Below are 21,799 nucleotides of genomic sequence, written 5' to 3'. Positions count from 1 at the left end.
GACTTTGCTCGATCCGCTTTTTCCCCAGCCACAGCTTGGTTTGATAGCTGTGAACCTGGAAGTAATCAGTGCTGAGCGCTTCTAGGTTCATACTCCCCAGGAGATATTTGCTGATCTGCTCTAGATCCTAACAGCTGTCATGAATATCTCAGTCACCCAAGAGGGACAGGTTAGTCCGGGGGGGCGGGGGTAGACCAGGTGGGCAATTGCGTTTGCTTTCTTAGCATGACAAGTAATTAGGGCTTCTACAAGAAAGCTGGCAGTCAGGAAAAAAAATCCTGTGCTGCAACAGTTACAGCAATGACAGAAAAAGGCTTAAGACAGATTTAGGTCATAACTAAATTACATTTATTTTGCTAGAGAACTGTGTATCATGAACAACTGCTATTTTTTAAGTAAAATACTTACTTTCAGTTTATTTTTCATCCTTTGTTGCAACTCAGTGCTGCTAATCTTCTGCAGTCACTTCCTATCTACACGCAAGCACCAGTGGCTGAATGGCATGATATTTGCCGAGATAGCCATTTGTAGTCTCAAACAAAAGCTCATGTGACAGGGTGACAACACAGGAGCACAACTGAGAGACAGGCATGGAATATTGTCACCCTCTAGCAGGAAGTGCCTGAGCAAGAACAAGTAAGAAATTATTTAAAAAAAAAGCTTCAAATTTTAAAAAGGCCAAAAACTATTTGAAATTACATTACTGTGTTAATGCTGTTATGAGATTTCAGTGTTTGGTTTTACATATACTTTACCCACTTGGTGACCAGCCGCCGTAGTTATAGGGCGGCAGGGTGGCTCTGTTACCTGAAACGACATACATGTAAGTCGCTTCATGTAGCAGTTAGTGTGGGCGCGCGCTATTGGCTAGTGGGGGGAGGCATTCAGCGTGTCCAGCGGCCACAATGTCCACCGAGCACCCGCAATCGCTCCCTATGGAGACAGAATGGCGGTCTGGTGATGTAAACATGACAGACCGCTGTTCTGTCAGTGATGAACACAGGGATCCTGTGTTCCTCCTATTTAGGAACACAGATCTCTGTGTTCCTCCAGTGAGCCCACCCCCCACACAGAAAGCATTCCCTAGGGACACATTTAACCCTTTTATCTCCCCTGGTGTTAAACACTTCCCTGCCAGGGTCATTAGTACAGTAACAGTGCACATTTTTAGCACTGGTTACTGTATTAGTGTCACTGGTGCCCCCAAAAGGGTCAAAAATGTCAGTTAGGTGTTCAATCTGTCTGTCGCAATGTCACAGTCCTGCTAAGAATCACTGATCGCCGTCATAGTACAGTACAGTACTAGTAAAAAAAAAAAAAAAAAGGACATAAATATTTCCCCTAATTTGAAGATATAAAAAATATTGTTATTTTTTTATTGTTATTTTTTTCAGAATTGTCGCTCTTTTTTGTTTATAGTGGAAAAAAATTTAAATCACGGAGGGTGATCAAATACCACCAAAAGAAAGCTCTATTTGTGGGAAAAAAAGGACATCAATTTTATTTGGGTACAGAGTCACACGACCATGCAATTGTCAGTTAAAGTAATGCAGTGCCGTATCGCAAAAAATAGCCTGGTCATTAAGGGGGGGGGGGGGTAAAACCTTCCGGTCCTTAAGTGATTAATAACACATTAAAAAAAGGCTACAATAATCCTATGGCATTATAAAGTATTTTCATTACATTATAAAAAATACAATAGACTGAAAACCCCAAAGGAAAAATTTCAGAGTTCTGGAAAATAAATTGAGTATAAGCATGTTGTAGATGGTGCTGAAAAGTTCAGTTTTTTTAAAGATATCCTGAAGGAAGGCCAAACAGAAACAGTGGAATTAAAAACAGCCTCATTGTGTAATGGTAGAACAATTCCAAGCATCCAAACTGGCTCATTAAAATCCCAAAGTCTTTTGTTTAAGGATCTCCAGACAGAGAACGGAAATAAAGTTTATATCTTACAACACAAAGTAACAGTTTTTCTGCATATGTCCCTTACTAATATTAATATATATATATATATATATATATATATATATATATACAGATATATATATATATATATATATATATACAGATATATATATATATATATATATATATATATATATATATATATATATTTTTTTTTTGTGCAATTCAAAAAGAGTCTTTGTATTGATGGGACTTAGTTATTAAGAGTGTGCTAACAATAAAGTTTCTTAAAGCAACCAATTGACTGTCCATTTTGCAATTCAGGGTTTAAAATTATACAAATATTCTGATTGGTTGCCAGATGCAATAAAAAATATTCCTATTCGTGCACCTTTCATATATAATTTCTACTCAAACATTGTACCAAACATTGTTCTAGCTTCCCATTATTTCAATACTGTATATAATAAATACAGATACTGTAATCTTAACACTGCTTGATATGTTAACTTGCATTTTTCCATTCTTTCCACTTTTAAGATTGAAAATTAATTTTTTTTTTTGTAGTTTTCTTACAAACAATGATGCCACAAAGAAAAAAAAAAAAAAATGTACGTATGATACATGCAAGAAGAGGAGGATCTGTGCATACAGGATTTTTACATTTTTTAAAAGGCAAAACAGTATTTTTACACAATGCAAAGCGGCGATCGGTGATGCGGCGTGTCACTCTGACACACTGCATCTCCGATCTCGGTAAAGAGCCTACTGACGTAGGCTCTTTACCATGTGACCAGCTGTGTCCAATCACAGCTGGTCACATAGTACACAGGAAGAGCTGTTGATCGGCTTTCCTCAGTTCGTGCCTGACAGGCACGAGTAGAGGAGAGCCGATCTGCGGCTCTCCTGACAGGGGGGGTCTGCACTGGTAATCAGATCATTGATTACCAATGCAGACCCTTGGGGGGGGGGGTGCCACTAGAACCACCAGGGATGCCCACCCATGACCCCAGGGATGCCCACCATGGCCACCAGGGATGCCGTCAGTGAACTCCCCATCAGTGCTGCCCTCCAGTGCCCTCCCCACCAGTGCTGCCCACCAGTGCCCATCATTGCCATCTATCAGTGCCGCCCACCCTTGCCCATTATTGCCCACCAGTGCTGCCTATCAGTGCCCATCAGTGCCGCCCATCAGTGCTGCCTATCAGTGCCCATCAGTGTCACCTATCAGTGCCCATCAGTGCCACCTATCAGTGCCCATCAATGCCACCTATCAGTGCCCAGCAGTGCCGCCTATCAGTGCCCACCAATGCTGCATATCATTGCTACCTATAAGTGCTGCCTATCAGTGCCGCATATTAGTGCCACCCCATCAGTGTGCAATTGTCATTCAAAATGCAACAGCGCTGAAAGCTGAAAATTGGCCTGGGCAGGAAGGGGGTGAAAGTGCCCAGTATTGAAATGGTTAAGTAAAGGTGGCTGCTTCTGCCATAAATCATTCCTGCAGGACCAGAGATATCCGTTCACAGAATGCAATGCTTTGTGGGAATATAGTAATATGAGAAATATGAATGATAGGTGCAACCTTTCTCAGTAGCAGCTGGTGCTGTTAACCTTCACACTGTCGGGGAAAAATCCTGTAAAGGAGACACTGCAAGGTACTTTTTAACACAAGCAACCACCTGCATAATGGATGCTCATTATTATACATAACTCTTCAAAACTTTCCAAATAGAACTGAAAATATAAGCATAAAGTGTTTTTTTTTTTTTTAATAAATATTACAAACATGTCTATACTTACCTGATCTGTGCAATAGTTTTGAACAGAGTAGCCCTGATCCTTCTCCTCTGGGGTCCCCCGCTGGTGCTCCAGGCCCCTCCTCTTCATCTGGTACCCCCACAGGATGCTGCTTTCCCTGGGGGCACTCGTGCATGCTCACTCCAGAGTTCCACTGCTACGTTCATTGACACAGACAGCACGACTCCCACACTCATGTCAAAGGATTTGATTGACAGAAAACCAATGGCTCCTGCTGCTATCAATCTGCCCAATGAGGAGAGAGACAGAGACTGGAGCCACTGTGCTTGTGCACATCACTGGATTGGATGGGCTCAGGTAAGGAAGGGAGGGGGGTCTGGGGGGAGCTGCAGCACCGAAGGTTTTTCACCTTAATGCATAGAATGCATTAGGTGAAAAAACTAAAAGCGTAAGTACAGCCTAATACCATAAATTCTCCCCTGCAATCATTAATGTAAGCTGAGTTCACCCTTTACACTCTGGATCAAAGTTGTATAAAAGTAGTGCAGGTACCTTTTCAAAGTTGCTGATTTTCAAAGCTGCATAGATGGGAATGGGTAGCATTGAAATCAATGGGTTGTGACTTGTCATGCGACTGTATGTGTCCAAAGTCGCATGACAAGTCACACTAGTGGAAACGGCACCAAAAACCCATTACTTACATGTAATGAGCAATATAAATGGATCTGTATCCTTCTAAACTTTCACAAATGTTCCTTTGTACCTTTTTTCTTTCATATATTGTGCCAGTCACGTGACTCCCCTCTTCCTCTCCCTCTCTCTCTCTCAGGAGAAGCTGCTAGCCTAAACAAGGTTATGAAGACAGGAGATCATGTTCTGTGAAGGATAGGAGGGATGGGAAGGTTAGGAGGGATGGTGGGCGGGGCTGGGCAGGTCTTAACATGCCTGTCTAAGAAAGCACCACAACCTTTTCAGGAAGTGAAAAGACAGCTTAGCAAATTCAAAAAAGGGACATAGCAGCTAGCCAGAAAATAAATAATATCGAAGATATTTAGGGTGGAGTTCCACCCAAAAGTGGAACTTCCACTTGTATGTTTCCTCCCTGCCCTCTGGTGCCACATTTGGTACCTTTCAGGGGGAGGGGGGAAATGGGTATCTGTTTTTGACAGGTACCCTTCTCCACTTCTGAGAGGCAGCACTGCGGCGCTTTGCTTCGGAAGTTCGGCCCCCCTCCTTTTTCCTCCGCTGACTGGCCAATTAGAAAGCGCAGCGGGCTTTGCGCATGCACAGTAGGGAATCAGCTGTTAAGCTGAAAGGCTTCACTGCGGGGTTCCCTTATCCTTAATGGCAGCGGCAGCACCGGAGAGCCATTGCGAAAATGGGCTTTGAGTGCCGACATCGCAGGAACCCTGGAAAGGTACGTTCTAATACTTAAAAGTCAGCAGCTACAGTATTTGTAGCTGCTGACTTTTAGTTTTTTTCCCGGGGGGGGGGGGGGCTCCTCTTTAACATACTATTAATTGGAAAAATTTCATTTTTGACTGGAGTTTCCCTTTAAGGCTTTAGAACCACTTTAAATCCCATCTATGGGCAAAAGCCTCAGAAAGAACCTACCAATGCTTACCAAATATGTTGCACTGGGGTTTTGTGGATTTTAATTTGGCTGGCCATATATTATAACATTTTCTTATTCAATTTTGCAAGGGCCTGCCTGACTACATACAAATTGAAAGTTTTTAGGTTTGACCTCATATTATATGGTTTTGGAAAATTTAAATGAAAATTGTAGATTGCATCGCCAGCCTTAGTCTTGCTTCAACTATATGCAAACAGTTTGAAGGCCATAAAGACAACAAGAAGAACATTCTGTTTGTAGGTTGCATCAAACCAATGACCTTCACAAAACGGCTAAAAGACTCGGTGAAATATTGGTCAAAGATTTTGAGCTAATTATTGATTTTAGTGTGCAGCATCTTCTTATTGATTTTTACAGTAAAGACACACACGCTCTACCAGTCATTCTTTTCCGCTGGCCAGGAAAACCACCGATTTATTTATTTTTTAGCATAATGTTTTCAGTTTTGTATAGACTCTGGCTTTATAACTTAAATCATACAAATTTGCTGTTGTAGGTGTACTGCAAAAAATTCAGACATAAAAAAGGGGACAAAGGTGAAATTATGTGTGTGCATTTTATAGGTACAACCGCAATACGTATATGTATGTTGCGGTTTGCAAGTGGTTTACCGGGATTATGGCTCAAGATAATTGCCATAACCCCAGTATTGTTTTTTTCAGCCAGAGGCTGGCTTTCTAATAAAAGCAGTCTGAGCGGCTCATGAGGCACTGGAAAGTTTTCAGAAGTGGCAAATCTCGTGTGACATAAAAAATTGCAATGATCATAATTTTATTTAGTGGGGTATCTGCAAAAAAAAAAAAAAATTATAATGTTTGGGGGTTATAAATAGTGTTGAGCGAACACGGACTGTATTATTCGTGTTCGTACCGAATAATTGGATTTTTTTTACCCGAACACGGACACGGACACTTTACTGTATGTTCGGGTAAAAATCCGTGTTCGGTCGTTTTATTTCCGGGTTTTGCATGCTTTGGCGCTCTTTTCATGGCGGGCTTTCAACAGCCAATCAACAATCGTTTAACTGGTGTGCCTTAAGCCACCCCAGCCATGCCTGCAAATGTCTTAGTAGCTGTGATTGGCCGTCTGAAGCATGTGACCAAGTCTTTATAAGTTTGAGGCAGCCGCCGCAGCAGCGTCATTCTGCTGCTTAGCTAAGGGACAGAGCACACATCAATGTGCTGGCTGCTGATTAGGGAAAGATAGGCAGGAAAAAACCATTTGTGTCCGGATAGAATTGAGGGACAGGTCGGAGTGTTTAGGCAGGGCGAGTTGTAGGCATTTTAGGGATAGAGTCTGCTGAATTATAGGGTCAGTGTCTTCTACAAACTACAATCGATATTGCTGTGTGGGGGGTGGGGTGAATCTGCACTCAATCCTGATCTACGATCTCTTCTCAATCCTGTTAGGGACAGAGTCTGCTGAATTTTAGGGAAACTGTGTTCTACAAACTACAATCGATATTGCTGTGTGGTGTGGGATTGGAGATAGGCAGGTGTCAGTGATCCACATCCATTTTTCTGTGTGTGAGCTGCAGTGAACACAATCTTTTTGGGCTGCAGTGAACACAATCTTTTTGGGCTGCAGTGAACACAATCTTTTTGGGGTGCAGTGAACAAAATCTTTTTGGGGTGCAGTGAACACAATCCTTTTTGGTGTGCAGTGAACACAATCTTTGTGGGGTGCAGTGAACAAAATCCTTTGTGGGGTGCAGTGAACACAATCTTTTTGGGGTGCAGTGAACAAAATCCTTTTTGGGGTGCAGTGAACAACATCCTTTTTGGGGTGCAGTGAACACAATCTTTTTGGGGTGCAGTGAACAAAATCCTTTGTGGGGTGCAGTGAACACAATCTTTTTGGGGTGCAGTGAACACAATCTTTTTGGGGTGGAGTGAACAACATCCTTTTTGGGGTGCAGTGAACAAAATCCTTTTTGGGGTGCAGTGAACAAAATCATTTTTGGGGTGCAGTGAACACAATCTTTTTGGGGTGCAGTGAACACAATCTTTGTGGGGTGCAGTGAACACAATCTTTTTGGGGTGTAATGAACAACATCCTTTTTGGGGTGCAGTGAACAACATCCTTTTTGGGGTGCAGTGAACACAATCTTTTTGGGGTGCAGTGAACACAATCTTTGTGGGGTACAGTGAACAGAATCTTTGTGGGGTGCAGTGAACACAATCTTTGGGGGGTACAGTGAACACAATCTTTTTGGGGTGCAGTGAACACAATCTTTGTGGGGTGCAGTGAACACAATCTTTTTGGGGTGGAGTGAACAAAATCATTTTTGGGGTGCAGTGAACAACATCCTTTTTGGGGTGCAGTGATCAAAATCCTTTTTGGGGTGCAGTGAACACAATCTTTTTGGGGTGCAGTGAACAAAATCCTTTGTGGGGTGCAGTGAACAGAATCTTTGTGGGGTGCAGTGAACACAATCTTTGGGGGGGTACAGTGAACACAATCTTTTTGGGGTGCAGTGAACACAATCTTTGTGGGGTACAGTGAACAGAATCTTTGTGGGGTGCAGTGAACACAATCTTTGGGGGGTACAGTGAACACAATCTTTTTGGGGTGCAGTGAACACAATCTTTGGGGGGTACAGTGAACACAATCTTTTTGGGGTGCAGTGAACACAATCTTTGTGGGGTGCAGTGAACACAATCTTTGGGGGGGTACAGTGAACACAATCTTTTTGGGGTGCAGTGAACAACATCCTTTTAGGGTGCAGTGAACACAATCTTTGTGGGGTGCAGTGAACAACATCCTTTTAGGGTGCAGTGAACACAATCTTTGTGGGGTACAGTGAACAGAATCTTTGTGGGGTGCAGTGAACACAATCTTTGGGGGGTACAGTGAACACAATCTTTGTGAGGTGCAGTGAACACAATCTTTGTGGGGTGCAGTGAACACAATCATTGTGGGGTGCAGTGAACTCAATCTTTGTGGGGTACAGTGAACACAATCTCATACTTCTGAAGATTTGAGGGTGCTGCCTGTTCCATACTCCCCCTACTCCTCATCTAGCCTTTTAGGGGTACAAACAATAGTAATTGGGGCCTAGTGTGGTTGTGTACGTGTGATATACATACACTTTTTTTGGATCATATTTTCTATTCCGCTATTTAATCAAAAACCTTTGGGGATCAGTTAAATTGGGGGATAGTCTGTGTTGGTACGTGTGAGAGAGATCCACCTTTCCAAGTTGTTGGGGTTCATCTCATACTTCTGAAGGTTTGAGGGTGCTGCCTGTTCCATACTCCCCCTACTCCTAGCCTTTTAGGGGTACAAACAATAGTAATTGGGGCCTAGTGTGGTTGTGTACGTGTGATATACATACACTTTTTTTGGATCATATTTTCTATTCCGCTATTTAATCAAAAACCTTTGGGGATCAGTTAAATTGGGGGATAGTCTGTGTTGGTACGTGTGAGAGAGATCCACCTTTCCAAGTTGTTGGGGTTCATCTCATACTTCTGAAGGTTTGAGGGTGCTGCCTGTTCCATACCCCCCCTACTCCTCATCTAGCCTTTTAGGGGTACAAACAATAGTAATTGGGGCCTAGTGTGGTTGTGTACGTGTGATATACATACACTTTTTTTGGATCATATTTTCTATTCCGCTATTTAATCAAAAACCTTTGGGGATCAGTTAAATTGGGGGATAGTCTGTGTTGGTACGTGTGAGAGAGATCCACCTTTCCAAGTTGTTGGGGTTCATCTCATACTTCTGAAGGTTTGAGGGTGCTGCCTGTTCCATACCCCCCCTACTCCTCATCTAGCCTTTTAGGGGTACAAACAATAGTAATTGGGGCCTAGTGTGGTTGTGTACGTGTGATATACATACACTTTTTTTGGATCATATTTTCTATTCCGCTATTTAATCAAAAACCTTTGGGGATCAGTTAAATTGGGGGATAGTCTGTGTTGGTACGTGTGAGAGAGATCCACCTTTCCAAGTTGTTGGGGTTCATCTCATACTTCTGAAGGTTTGAGGGTGCTGCCTGTTCCATACCCCCCCTACTCCTCATCTAGCCTTTTAGGGGTACAAACAATAGTAATTGGGGCCTAGTGTGGTTGTGTACGTGTGATATACATACACTTTTTTTGGATCATATTTTCTATTCCGCTATTTAATCAAAAACCTTTGGGGATCAGTTAAATTGGGGGATAGTCTGTGTTGGTACGTGTGAGAGAGATCCACCTTTCCAAGTTGTTGGGGTTCATCTCATACTTCTGAAGGTTTGAGGGTGCTGCCTGTTCCATACCCCCCCTACTCCTCATCTAACCTTTTAGGGGTACAAACAATAGTAATTGGGGCCTAGTGTGGTTGTGTACGTGTGATATACATACACTTTTTTTGGATCATATTTTCTATTCCGCTATTTAATCAAAAACCTTTGGGGATCAGTTAAATTGGGGGATAGTCTGTGTTGGTACGTGTGAGAGAGATCCACCTTTCCAAGTTGTTGGGGTTCATCTCATACTTCTGAAGGTTTGAGGGTGCTGCCTGTTCCATACTCCCCCTACTCCTCATCTAGCCTTTTAGGGGTACAAACAATAGTAATTGGGGCCCAGTGTGGTTGTGTACGTGTGATATACATACACTTTTTTTGGATCATATTTTCTATTCCGCTATTTAATCAAAAACCTTTGGGGATCAGTTAAATTGGGGGATAGTCTGTGTTGGTACGTGTGAGAGAGATCCACCTTTCCAAGTTGTTGGGGTTCATCTCATACTTCTGAAGGTTTGAGGGTGCTGCCTGTTCCATACCCCCCCTACTCCTCATCTAGCCTTTTAGGGGTACAAACAATAGTAATTGGGGCCTAGTGTGGTTGTGTACGTGTGATATACATACACTTTTTTTGGATCATATTTTCTATTCCGCTATTTAATCAAAAACCTTTGGGGATCAGTTAAATTGGGGGATAGTCTGTGTTGGTACGTGTGAGAGAGATCCACCTTTCCAAGTTGTTGGGGTTCATCTCATACTTCTGAAGGTTTGAGGGTGCTGCCTGTTCCATACCCCCCCTACTCCTCATCTAGCCTTTTAGGGGTACAAACAATAGTAATTGGGGCCTAGTGTGGTTGTGTACGTGTGATATACATACACTTTTTTTGGATCATATTTTCTATTCCGCTATTTAATCAAAAACCTTTGGGGATCAGTTAAATTGGGGGATAGTCTGTGTTGGTACGTGTGAGAGAGATCCACCTTTCCAAGTTGTTGGGGTTCATCTCATACTTCTGAAGGTTTGAGGGTGCTGCCTGTTCCATACCCCCCCTACTCCTCATCTAGCCTTTTAGGGGTACAAACAATAGTAATTGGGGCCTAGTGTGGTTGTGTACGTGTGATATACATACACTTTTTTTGGATCATATTTTCTATTCCGCTATTTAATCAAAAACCTTTGGGGATCAGTTAAATTGGGGGATAGTCTGTGTTGGTACGTGTGAGAGAGATCCACCTTTCCAAGTTGTTGGGGTTCATCTCATACTTCTGAAGGTTTGAGGGTGCTGCCTGTTCCATACTCCCCCTACTCCTCATCTAGCCTTTTAGGGGTACAAACAATAGTAATTGGGGCCCAGTGTGGTTGTGTACGTGTGATATACATACACTTTTTTTGGATCATATTTTCTATTCCGCTATTTAATCAAAAACCTTTGGGGATCAGTTAAATTGGGGGATAGTCTGTGTTGGTACGTGTGAGAGAGATCCACCTTTCCAAGTTGTTGGGGTTCATCTCATACTTCTGAAGGTTTGAGGGTGCTGCCTGTTCCATACCCCCCCTACTCCTCATCTAGCCTTTTAGGGGTACAAACAATAGTAATTGGGGCCTAGTGTGGTTGTGTACGTGTGATATACATACACTTTTTTTGGATCATATTTTCTATTCCGCTATTTAATCAAAAACCTTTGGGGATCAGTTAAATTGGGGGATAGTCTGTGTTGGTACGTGTGAGAGAGATCCACCTTTCCAAGTTGTTGGGGTTCATCTCATACTTCTGAAGGTTTGAGGGTGCTGCCTGTTCCATACCCCCCCCTACTCCTCATCTAGCCTTTTAGGGGTACAAACAATAGTAATTGGGGCCTAGTGTGGTTGTGTACGTGTGATATACATACACTTTTTTTGGATCATATTTTCTATTCCGCTATTTAATCAAAAACCTTTGGGGATCAGTTAAATTGGGGGATAGTCTGTGTTGGTACGTGTGAGAGAGATCCACCTTTCCAAGTTTTTGGGGTTCATCTCATACTTCTGAAGATTTGAGGGTGCTGCCTGTTCCATACCCCCCCTACTCCTCATCTAGCCTTTTAGGGGTACAAACAATAGTAATTGGGGCCTAGTGTGGTTGTGTACGTGTGATATACATACACTTTTTTTGGATCATATTTTCTATTCCGCTATTTAATCAAAAACCTTTGGGGATCAGTTAAATTGGGGGATAGTCTGTGTTGGTACGTGTGAGAGAGATCCACCTTTCCAAGTTGTTGGGGTTCATCTCATACTTCTGAAGGTTTGAGGGTGCTGCCTGTTCCATACTCCCCCTACTCCTAGCCTTTTAGGGGTACAAACAATAGTAATTGGGGCCTAGTGTGGTTGTGTACGTGTGATATACATACACTTTTTTTGGATCATATTTTCTATTCCGCTATTTAATCAAAAACCTTTGGGGATCAGTTAAATTGGGGGATAGTCTGTGTTGGTACGTGTGAGAGAGATCCACCTTTCCAAGTTGTTGGGGTTCATCTCATACTTCTGAAGGTTTGAGGGTGCTGCCTGTTCCATACCCCCCCTACTCCTCATCTATCCTTTTAGGGGTACAAACAATAGTAATTGGGGCCTAGTGTGGTTGTGTACGTGTGATATACATACACTTTTTTTGGATCATATTTTCTATTCCGCTATTTAATCAAAAACCTTTGGGGATCAGTTAAATTGGGGGATAGTCTGTGTTGGTACGTGTGAGAGAGATCCACCTTTCCAAGTTGTTGGGGTTCATCTCATACTTCTGAAGGTTTGAGGGTGCTGCCTGTTCCATACTCCCCCTACTCCTCATCTAGCCTTTTAGGGGTACAAACAATAGTAATTGGGGCCCAGTGTGGTTGTGTACGTGTGATATACATACACTTTTTTTGGATCATATTTTCTATTCCGCTGTTTAATTTAACTGGGCCTCCATGCGAGACCTGTGTGCCTTGTTGCGCTGTTTTGAGTACTCCACCAACATGGCCAGTGGCAATGACGCCGTTCTCAGCTTAACTATCCCACTTCTATGCCTCCTTGAAAAAACAATTCGGGCGATGATGGAAGAGGATGTGGCACAGGATGAGGAGGAGGAGGAGGATGAAGAGGTAACATTTCCAAGGCTTTCAGGGCAGTCATTCGCAAGGGGCTCCGAGGGTGGGTTCCTGCACACGCAAACGCCAGGGACGCAATTGTCCAGCAGGGGCACAGTTCTGGAGGATGAGGAGGATGAGGAGGAGGAGGAGCTGGAGGAGGAGATGGAACCATGTTCACAGCAGGGTGGCACCCAGGCCAGCTCATGGCCATCACTGGTGCGTGGCTGGGGGGATACAGAGGACACGGACGATACACCTCCCACAGAGGACAGCCTTTCGTTGCCTCTGGGCAGCCTGGCACACATGAGCGATTACATGCTGCAGTGTCTCCACAACGACCGCCGAGTTGCCCACATTCTAACTTGTGCTGATTACTGGGTGGCCACGCTGCTGGATCCCCGTTACAAGGACAACGTACCGTCCTTAATTCACTCACTGGAGCGCGATCGCAAGATGCGCGAGTACAAGCGCACGCTGGTAGACGCCATGCTGCTGGCATTCCCATCTGACAGCGGGGCCACAGTGGAAGCACAAGGCAGAGGAGGAGGAGGAGGAGGTCGCCAACGCAACCAGGGCACCGCCAGCACCTCAGAAGGCAGGGTTAGCATGGCCGAAATGTGGAAAAGCTTTGTCAGCACGCCACAACAAACAGCAGCACCAGCAGCTCAGATGGAACGTCTTAGCAGGAGGCAGCATTTTACCAACATGGTGGAGCAGTATGTGTGCACACGCCTACATGTAGTGAATGACGGGTCTGCCCCCTTCAACTTCTGGGTCTCCAAATTGGGCACATGGCCTGAGCTTGCCCTTTACGCCTTGGAGGTGCTGGCGTGCCCTGCAGCCAGTGTATTATCTGAACGGGTATTTAGCACGGCTGGGGGCGTTATAACAGACAAGCGCAGCCGCCTGTCCAGAGACAATGTGGACAAGCTCACGTTCATTAAAATGAACCAGGCATGGATCCCACGGGACTTTTCCGTACCTTATGCAGAATAGCAATGGATACCGACCTTACCCACCCATTGTTCCATTTTTGCTCTTTCTCACTCTTTTGGGGTGTACCCTCATTTAAAATTTTTGAAAAGAAGCAGTGTTGGCTACCTCGTCCTCCTCCTCAGGGCCAGATTAATGTAGGGGCTATTGGAGCTGCAGCTCCAGGCCCCTACCTTTTATATAGGCCCCGGGTTGGCCATATTCACTGTTACCGCTCTTCTGTCACTTGTAAACACAGAAGTCTGGCTTCTATGCTCGCTTCCCCAGGCAGCACCCTCAGAACCTCCCCACACAGCGTGAAGGCCGGACAAGGAGGGACAGTTGGCGATGCATGGATGTGTTTATGGGCTTCAGAGACAGCATCCCATGTTGAATTAGGCATGCATGGCTGCACCCTTCCTCCTCTGGGTGCATGGCAAGGCACGGCCCTTAAGGCCCTTCAAAATCCTCAGCACCAAGCCCATGATGCTGTTAATCCGGCCCTGGTCCTCCTCCACCGCCGCTTCCACCTACACCGCCCATAGGTGTGCGCAGCCTATTGCATTAAGGTGTGCACCCCAAAGTTGAAATACACATGCATGTGTTTGCCAGCAGGGAGAGTAATGTATCGGGGCCATGTACCTGTAGGCAAGGAGAAATAGAGCAGAGCAGGTCCCAGGGAGATCTTTCCCATCTCCTCACTGGCAATGCTATGTGCCCTAGGTGATTAGGGTGTGCCCAGGCACACCCAGCACACCCTGTGCGCACGCCTATGTCACCGCCACATCCACCACCACCTCAACCTCCCTCCTACTCCATATGGGCCTCGTCCTTCAGAGATGAAGAAGAACATTGTTTTATTTTTCTGTTTTTTTTTGTTGTTTTAAGTTATTTCCCTATCCACATTTGTTTGCAGAGCACTTGCCATGCTCTTAATTACGTTTTGCTGCCATTTGCAGCACTCTAGCCCTTTCCTTTGGTGTTTTAGAGCCATTTTAGTGCCTTAAAGTTCGGGTCCCCATTGACTTCAATGGGGTTCGGTGTCCGGGAAAAGTTCGGTAAAAGTCCGGGACACGGACCCGGACTTTTTTTTAAAGTTCGGCCGAACCCGTCGAACACGGACATCTAGGTGTCCGCTCAACCCTAGTTATAAATAATTTTCTAGCAAAAAAATTCTGATTTACACTTGTAAACAAAAGGTGCCAGAAAAAGCCTGGTCTTCAAATGGTTAAAAGAGAAGTATGCAAAAAAGGAGAAAGGCTGGTGCCATGGAAGTCAACTAAAACATAACTTTATTGTAGCATGTGAACAACAGTCAAATAAAAAGCTAACGCTTTTCAGCCATCAGGCCTTAATCATGGCCAAAGCTCTGTGAGTGTCAGGGTGCCAGGAAACCAGACTACATGGATATGCAGGTAAAATAAAGCAGTTTATTGGAGCAAACAGCAATAAACGCACAGCAAGAGTGAGGAGCGAGATCAGGAACAAGCCGGGGTCAAATCCAAAAGTGAGTAGTCATCCAAGCCGGGGTCGAGTCCAGAAGCGGGTAGTCATCCAAGCCGGGGTCGAGTCCAGAAGCGGGTAGTCTGCCAATGCCGGTTCGTCTGCAGATGCTGGGTCGAGAGCCAGGAGAGTGGTCAGCCAAGCCAGGTCATACATGGAGGAACACGGAGAACAGAGGACTGCTAGCAATGATGCACCTTGGAGCACAAACACAAGGGCAAGGACTGCAACCCATCAGGTGATTGATATAGTCAGGTGTGCAGCATCATCACTGTGCGACACCCAGGCAGCAGGCAAGTGATGATGCAATCAAGGTTTATAAGAGGCAGTAGTCTCCAAGATGGATGCCAACAGGAGAGCAAGGTAAGACCTTGACAGTGAGTTTCGCATTTATTCATGTGTGGAGCTGTGTGTAAATAATTCTGCACTCTCTGCTCTTCATATCACACCAGCATTTTACTGTGTATAGGGTCCATAGAAAATAATTGTGTTTTGTGTGCCCTAGCAGACACCGTGTTTTTCTAGTGCAAAAAAAAAACATGTCTCTTTGCACACGGTGTGAACTAGCTTTTAAGCTGACCATAGACCTCAGACTCATTTTCAGGAGCTGGTGAGCTATGACTTTACTGTAGATGCAGCTTATCGCTCTGTCCTTTTTCTGGAGATAACTGAGTTTCAAAAGTAGCTTTGACAATATCCACCTATCTTTATGAACTGTGAGATGTGACTGTCATTTAGACACATTAGGGTCATAGGGATAGTCACTAGCATGCATCAGGGCTCTTTCCAGTGTTTTTATACACATTCTGCCTTACCCTCAATGCCTGAATGCTTATTATTGTTATATGGACCAATAACAGGGCACAGTGTTATCAGCCCTGCCTTTATTCTCACTGTGGAATACAGAATACATTCCCCAATGCCAGTGATGGCGAACCTTGGCACCCCAAATGTTGCAGAAACTACATTTCCCATGATGCTCAACTACACTACAGTGCATGAGCATCATGGGAAATGTAGTTACAAAACATCTGGGGTGCCAAGGTTCGCCATCACTATCCTCTGCTATGGAGAGGAGTTGGAGATGGGGTGTGGGCAGAGGGTGTGGCTCCATATTTCAGGAGAAGGAGAGCAGGGCAAATTAGAGAATGTGATGGGGGGAGCAGGTATTCAGCAAACCCAAAAGTCTCAAAAAAACTTGTTTCTGGGGAGCAGCAAAGCAGCAATGTTTGAAGACAAAGGGAGGCAGGGACGCACACTGATTTAAGGGGGGTACATTGATATAAAAGGGGGCACACTGAGGTAAGAGGGGAGGTAGGCACACTTATATAAGGAGGGCTCACTGATGTGGGAGGGGGGGCAAACTGCTGTAAGGAGGGATACTCTGATGTAAGGGGGGTCTCTTATGTAAGGGGGTACTGTTGTAAGGGGGCTCTAAAGTAAAGAGACACTGAAGTAAGGGGGAACACTGATGTAAGGAAGGACCCTGATGTAAAGGGAGGAACTGATGTAAGGTGGGCTTTGAAGTAACGCGGGACACTGAAGTAAGGGGGTGCACTGATGTAGGGAAATTAGATTTTGGTATGTGCTAACATGTTTGTGGAAACCACCAGGGAGAAAGAAAAGTCGTAAAATGTTGTTTTTGCCTGGAGTTGAGTTCAATGCTGTATAGCGCCAGCCAGTTCTCTTTGTCTCTAGTAAACCTAGGTCAATCTATATTATTTAAAACCGTCCTGCTGTTAGCCTCATTCTCTGGTACATTTTGGTCAATTCTTCCTAAAATAAATGTACTGCTGCTGAGTCATCTCGGCTGAATTCGGTCCCCCAATTTTTAAAGAGACCTTGACAGAAAATACCCACTGTCCAATTTTTATCTTCTTGTAAATGTGGGCCTATTATTGTTTGGTGACGAAGCATGTGTCAAGCTGAAATTAATTAGACTGGAGTAATTTTGCTGTAAGTCAAGCTAAATGTGGAAGAAAAATAAATCAATGCCCGGCCAAATATGCAGTGTAACTACTTGTATGCGGTCGTTGAGATAGTGCGTGAAAATCACACTGTTTTGTAACACCATGAACAGCTTTAGGGCATCCTCCAAGCATGTTATTTAACCACTTGCTTATTGGGCACATATACCCCCTTCCTGCCCAGGCCAACTTTCAGCTTTCAGCGCTGTCACTATTTGAACGACAATTGTGTGGTCATGCTACACTATACCCATATGAATTTTTTATCATTTTTTTTCACACAAATAGAGCTTTCTTTTGGAGGTATTTAATCACCATTGTGTGTTTTTTTTTTTTAATATGCTCAACAAAAAAATAAAACAGTTTTCATAGTTTGTTATGAAATTTTGCAATCAGGTAATTTTTCTCCTTCATTGATGTGCGCTGATGAGGCTGCACTGATGGGCACTGAAAGGCTACACTGATAAGCACTGATAAGGCAGCACTGATGGGCACTGATAGATGGACCTGCTTTGCACTGATAGGTGGCACTAATGGGCACTGATGCGGTGGCACTGGTGGGCACTGATCAGGAGGCACTGTTGAGGCTGCACTGATATGTTGCACAGATGGGCACTAATAGGTGGCACTGATAGGTGGCACTAATGGGCACTGATAGGCAGCACTGAAGGGTACTGAGAGGTTGCACTGATAGGCGGCACTGATAGGTGGATATAATGGGCACTGATAGGCACTGGTAGGTGGCACGTATAGGCAGCACTGATAGGTGGCACTGATGATAAGGCACTGATAGGCACTGATTGGCAGCACTGATGGGCACTGATAGGTGGCACTGGTGGGCACTGTTAGGTGGCACTGATGGCACTGGTTAGCAGTACTGATGGGCACTGGTAGGTGGCACGGGTGAGCACTGGTTAGGAGCACTGGTGAGCACTGGTAAGCAGCATTAGCGGTCACTGTGTGGGAAAGATGTCCCTTTTACATAGGCTGGCAATCGATTTATTTTTTTCTTCTAACGCTTTCAGTGTGAGGAAAATAAAAGACGAATATCGGCTTCTGTTCACATCATGTGATCAGCTGTCATTGGCTGACAGCTGATCACGTGGTAAAGTGCCAGGATTTTCCCTTTATTTTGATCTGTGATCAGCTGAGTCACAAGGACTCGGTGATCACAGAGTGCGCAGAGAACGGGAGGACGTCCATGTATGCCCTCCCAGAAAATTAAGTCTTTCAGCTAAGTGCAGGCACCAAGTGATTAAAAGATTTGTGTATTTTCAATGTTATACTCAGAGTAGAATAAAAAGATTTTTGTTCTTGCTGTGCAGTATTTTTAAAACTTTTTTTACATTGTTACATGTCCCCAATGGCAGCGTTCAGAATCCCATATCTATTTTTGACAGTAGTTTGCCTATTAACCCTAAAAATGCCCAGAATTTAACAAGATTCTTTCCCTATAGACTTCAGTTGGGTTCTGTCTCTAGGTTGGGGATCGCTGAACTTCTAACAAGATTCGCCAAACCCGTGGCCAATGGAGCCAGGGCAAATTTGTTTGTAGCTATACTGTATATTCATGCTTAGTATGTTTAATGTTAGTACTATTGCTAGTAGTATTAGTTCAACTGTTCCTATTTTATACAGAATGTACGTTTTTAAAGCAGTAGTTTGTATTGGATTAACACGTGCAGCAATATTTCCAGGCCTTGGGCCTGATATGGGTCTGCCATTGTTACCGGTGACACTTCCAACACATTTAAGTGAACCCAAGTGTGATTATCTGAGACAATGCCCATTCCGGCATCTTTGTTTGGTTTTGTTTATTTTGTAATGGGGATGGGAGAAGGGAATGAGTGGGATACTCCTCTGGCTCAACTAGGTTTAACTGGGACACTGAACAGAAAAATGCCTGTTAGCGTTGTCTTGACGCCAGCTGAATGGCGGCCAACGCTTCCTGGCGCTTGAATATACTGTAATTGCTGAACTGTGCTAGAACTTCGACTTTAACACTCTGGTTAACTCAGAAGATCCAGGACTGTCGTACATTTGACTCTTGACACTCTGTTTAGCTCAAAAGTCCGGTGAACAGCTCCCTCCAGCCCTTCACTGACTGAGGTAGCTCCTTGTAACTGCTTGTGCTGCTGCAACTCTTAACACTGTACACCTCACACTGTACACTCTGTACACTTAGCTCTTCAGGGCCCAACTGCTGGTGCCCCCTCTAACACTTCAGGCCAGGTCCTCTGACTAGGCACCCCCTTTAACACTTCAGAGTCCTCTGACTAGGCACCCCCTTTAACACTTCAGAGTCCTCTGACTAGGCACCTCCTTTAACACTAGCTGGCTCCTGGATCCCTGGGACCTTCACCGGAGTGGTCCCCTCTACGCTAGGCAGACCCCCAGGGGCAATTCGCAGTACTCACGACCTTGGAAGGCTTTCCTGGAACTGAACCCCTCTTTCTCCGCTGGTCTTTGGCACACTGGATCCTCTCTGCAGCTCAGCACTCTCTGTACTCTAAGGCAGTCACCCAAGACACCTGATCCTTCTGACAGGAGGAGAGACAGCCATACTCTCCCTCCTGGGACTCTGCTTCCCGCCAAAGATGCTGCGTCATGCGCTCCCCTAAAACTTATACCCACTCCCAGAATCCTCTGTGGCAGAATCTGCCTTCTGGGGTAGATACAGGCCTGAATGGGCCACTGATTGGGTTTCTTCCACTGCCCAATAATAATTCTTTCATGGAGCCAGTGGGGAGACTCCCCTCTCAGTAACATCGCTTGGGAGACATGACAGCCAAGCTGAAAATCATGGCCCTGCTGTTAGACAGCCAAGGCCCACTATACTTTTACTTAGCACCTACCTTGTAGAGTGCTACACACGCATGTCCACAAATCAGGGCAAAGTGATCCCTTTATTCTAAAAGATACCTTGACACCACCAAGTACACTCCCTCTAAGAAATTACTGTTTTTTACTGTTTTACTATAGCTTCCGATATTTTCAGGAACATTATTTCAACCCCTTTATGGCCTAAGCAGCAAGGGAACATCTCACAAATTCATTTTAAAGCTCTCTTTTGGGCTCTGCCATATTCACGTTGATATTAAAATGTGCTCTATTGGCCATTTTGCATGTATAAGTTATTACAAATTTTTAAGTTTTAGAGGCCAATAACTATAACAGGTACTAGCAGAATAAAGTACTTATTGTCATTTTTAAATATAGTTTTACTCTATCAAGGTGCATTTGACAATTAGAAATCCTCTGCCACAAACTTGACCAATTTAAACCATGGTTAAAAATGAACAAGTAGAAGTTACTATCAGTGAAAATCACAAATAAAACAATTAGGGGATACAAAGGTATACTGTAGGTAACTGAATTTTATGAAAATATTGTCTTTCCCTGTTAAAATCAACATTGGCCTTCTTGCCCCTTTCTGTATTGGCCCTTTAATGTGATGGACAGCCTCAACGACCAACAGGGAGGCTACAGAGTTAGAACGGGTGAGGTCAAACTCACCTTTACTTATGCAGATAAAGTAGGTTTGCATATAATCTAGTTATTTTACAAATTCCGCTACACTCAAGGCTTTGATGTGCAATTTTTAATGATGATGACTTCTGCTTATATATTTTTCTATATGTTTAAGTTGCAGTGAAAGGGAAAATTGTTTTTTTTTTTTCAAAGTGCAGATGATGAGGCATCAGATGCCAGATGTCCCAAAGGAAAATTGGATATGCTAATTGTATAAAAAAAAAAAGTGAAAACCCATTAGTAGGTACCACACAGATACCACACAGAAAATGTTTTTGGTCCATAGACTTCCTGTTTAATGGGTTTTCTCTTTTTGGCATCCCAATAAATCTACCAGCATTAACCTTTATCCGTAATAAAAATATCACTTTTGGGTGGACTGGACCATTGAAGAGACTGTCATGTTAGTAGACACGATATCAAGCTAGATGGACTACCATTTTAGAGCACTCCTATCCTATGTGCGACACCCCCATGATTCAAATAATGTCATATCAGAGAGTATGCCATGCTACATATTTCATTGTTGTGAAGTGTTCACTTTAAGGGAGAGAGTTTCTTCTTCCAAATATCTTGGCATTCATATTTTGGATGATGCCACGTGGAAAATGAACATAGCAGTGATAGTTAAAAAAAAAAGCACAGAAACAACTGTACCTTTTGTAAATATTAAAAAAGACGTAGATAGAAGAAGTTATTACTGTACTTCTATTGTGGTGCAATAAAGAGTGTGCCCAATCATACCATTACAGTATGGTATAGCAGTAGTACAACTGAAGACCTTTCAAAGAATTATTACAGTAGCAGAATCATTGGTAGCCAGATTCCTGTCCTGGAAGACATTTATCATACTCCTTGCTTTAACAGAGCATTAAATAGAGTGCAGGATCCTTCTTATTTTTTCATTTTCTGTTTACCCTCCATCTTGGAGGCATTATAGGACAATGCAGTTAGGCTAAGAAATAGTTATTATCCTGATGCTGAATCAAACACTATATAAAAAAAAAAGTGTAACTGGGTATTTTATACAGGTTGTATTATTATCAATGTATACTGTATATAGGTTTTTATTTGTAATTGTGTTATTTATGCAATGCACCATTCAGAGAATGCAAATGGTAATTTCATTGTATGTTTTTATACAATGACAATAAAATATTATTATTATTATGAATTATC

The sequence above is a fragment of the Pelophylax lessonae genome (assembly GCF_965119305.1).
Source record: "Pelophylax lessonae genome assembly, chromosome: 3".
NCBI lineage: Eukaryota > Metazoa > Chordata > Amphibia > Anura > Ranidae > Pelophylax > Pelophylax lessonae.
Note: the sequence above shows the minus strand (reverse complement) of the source record.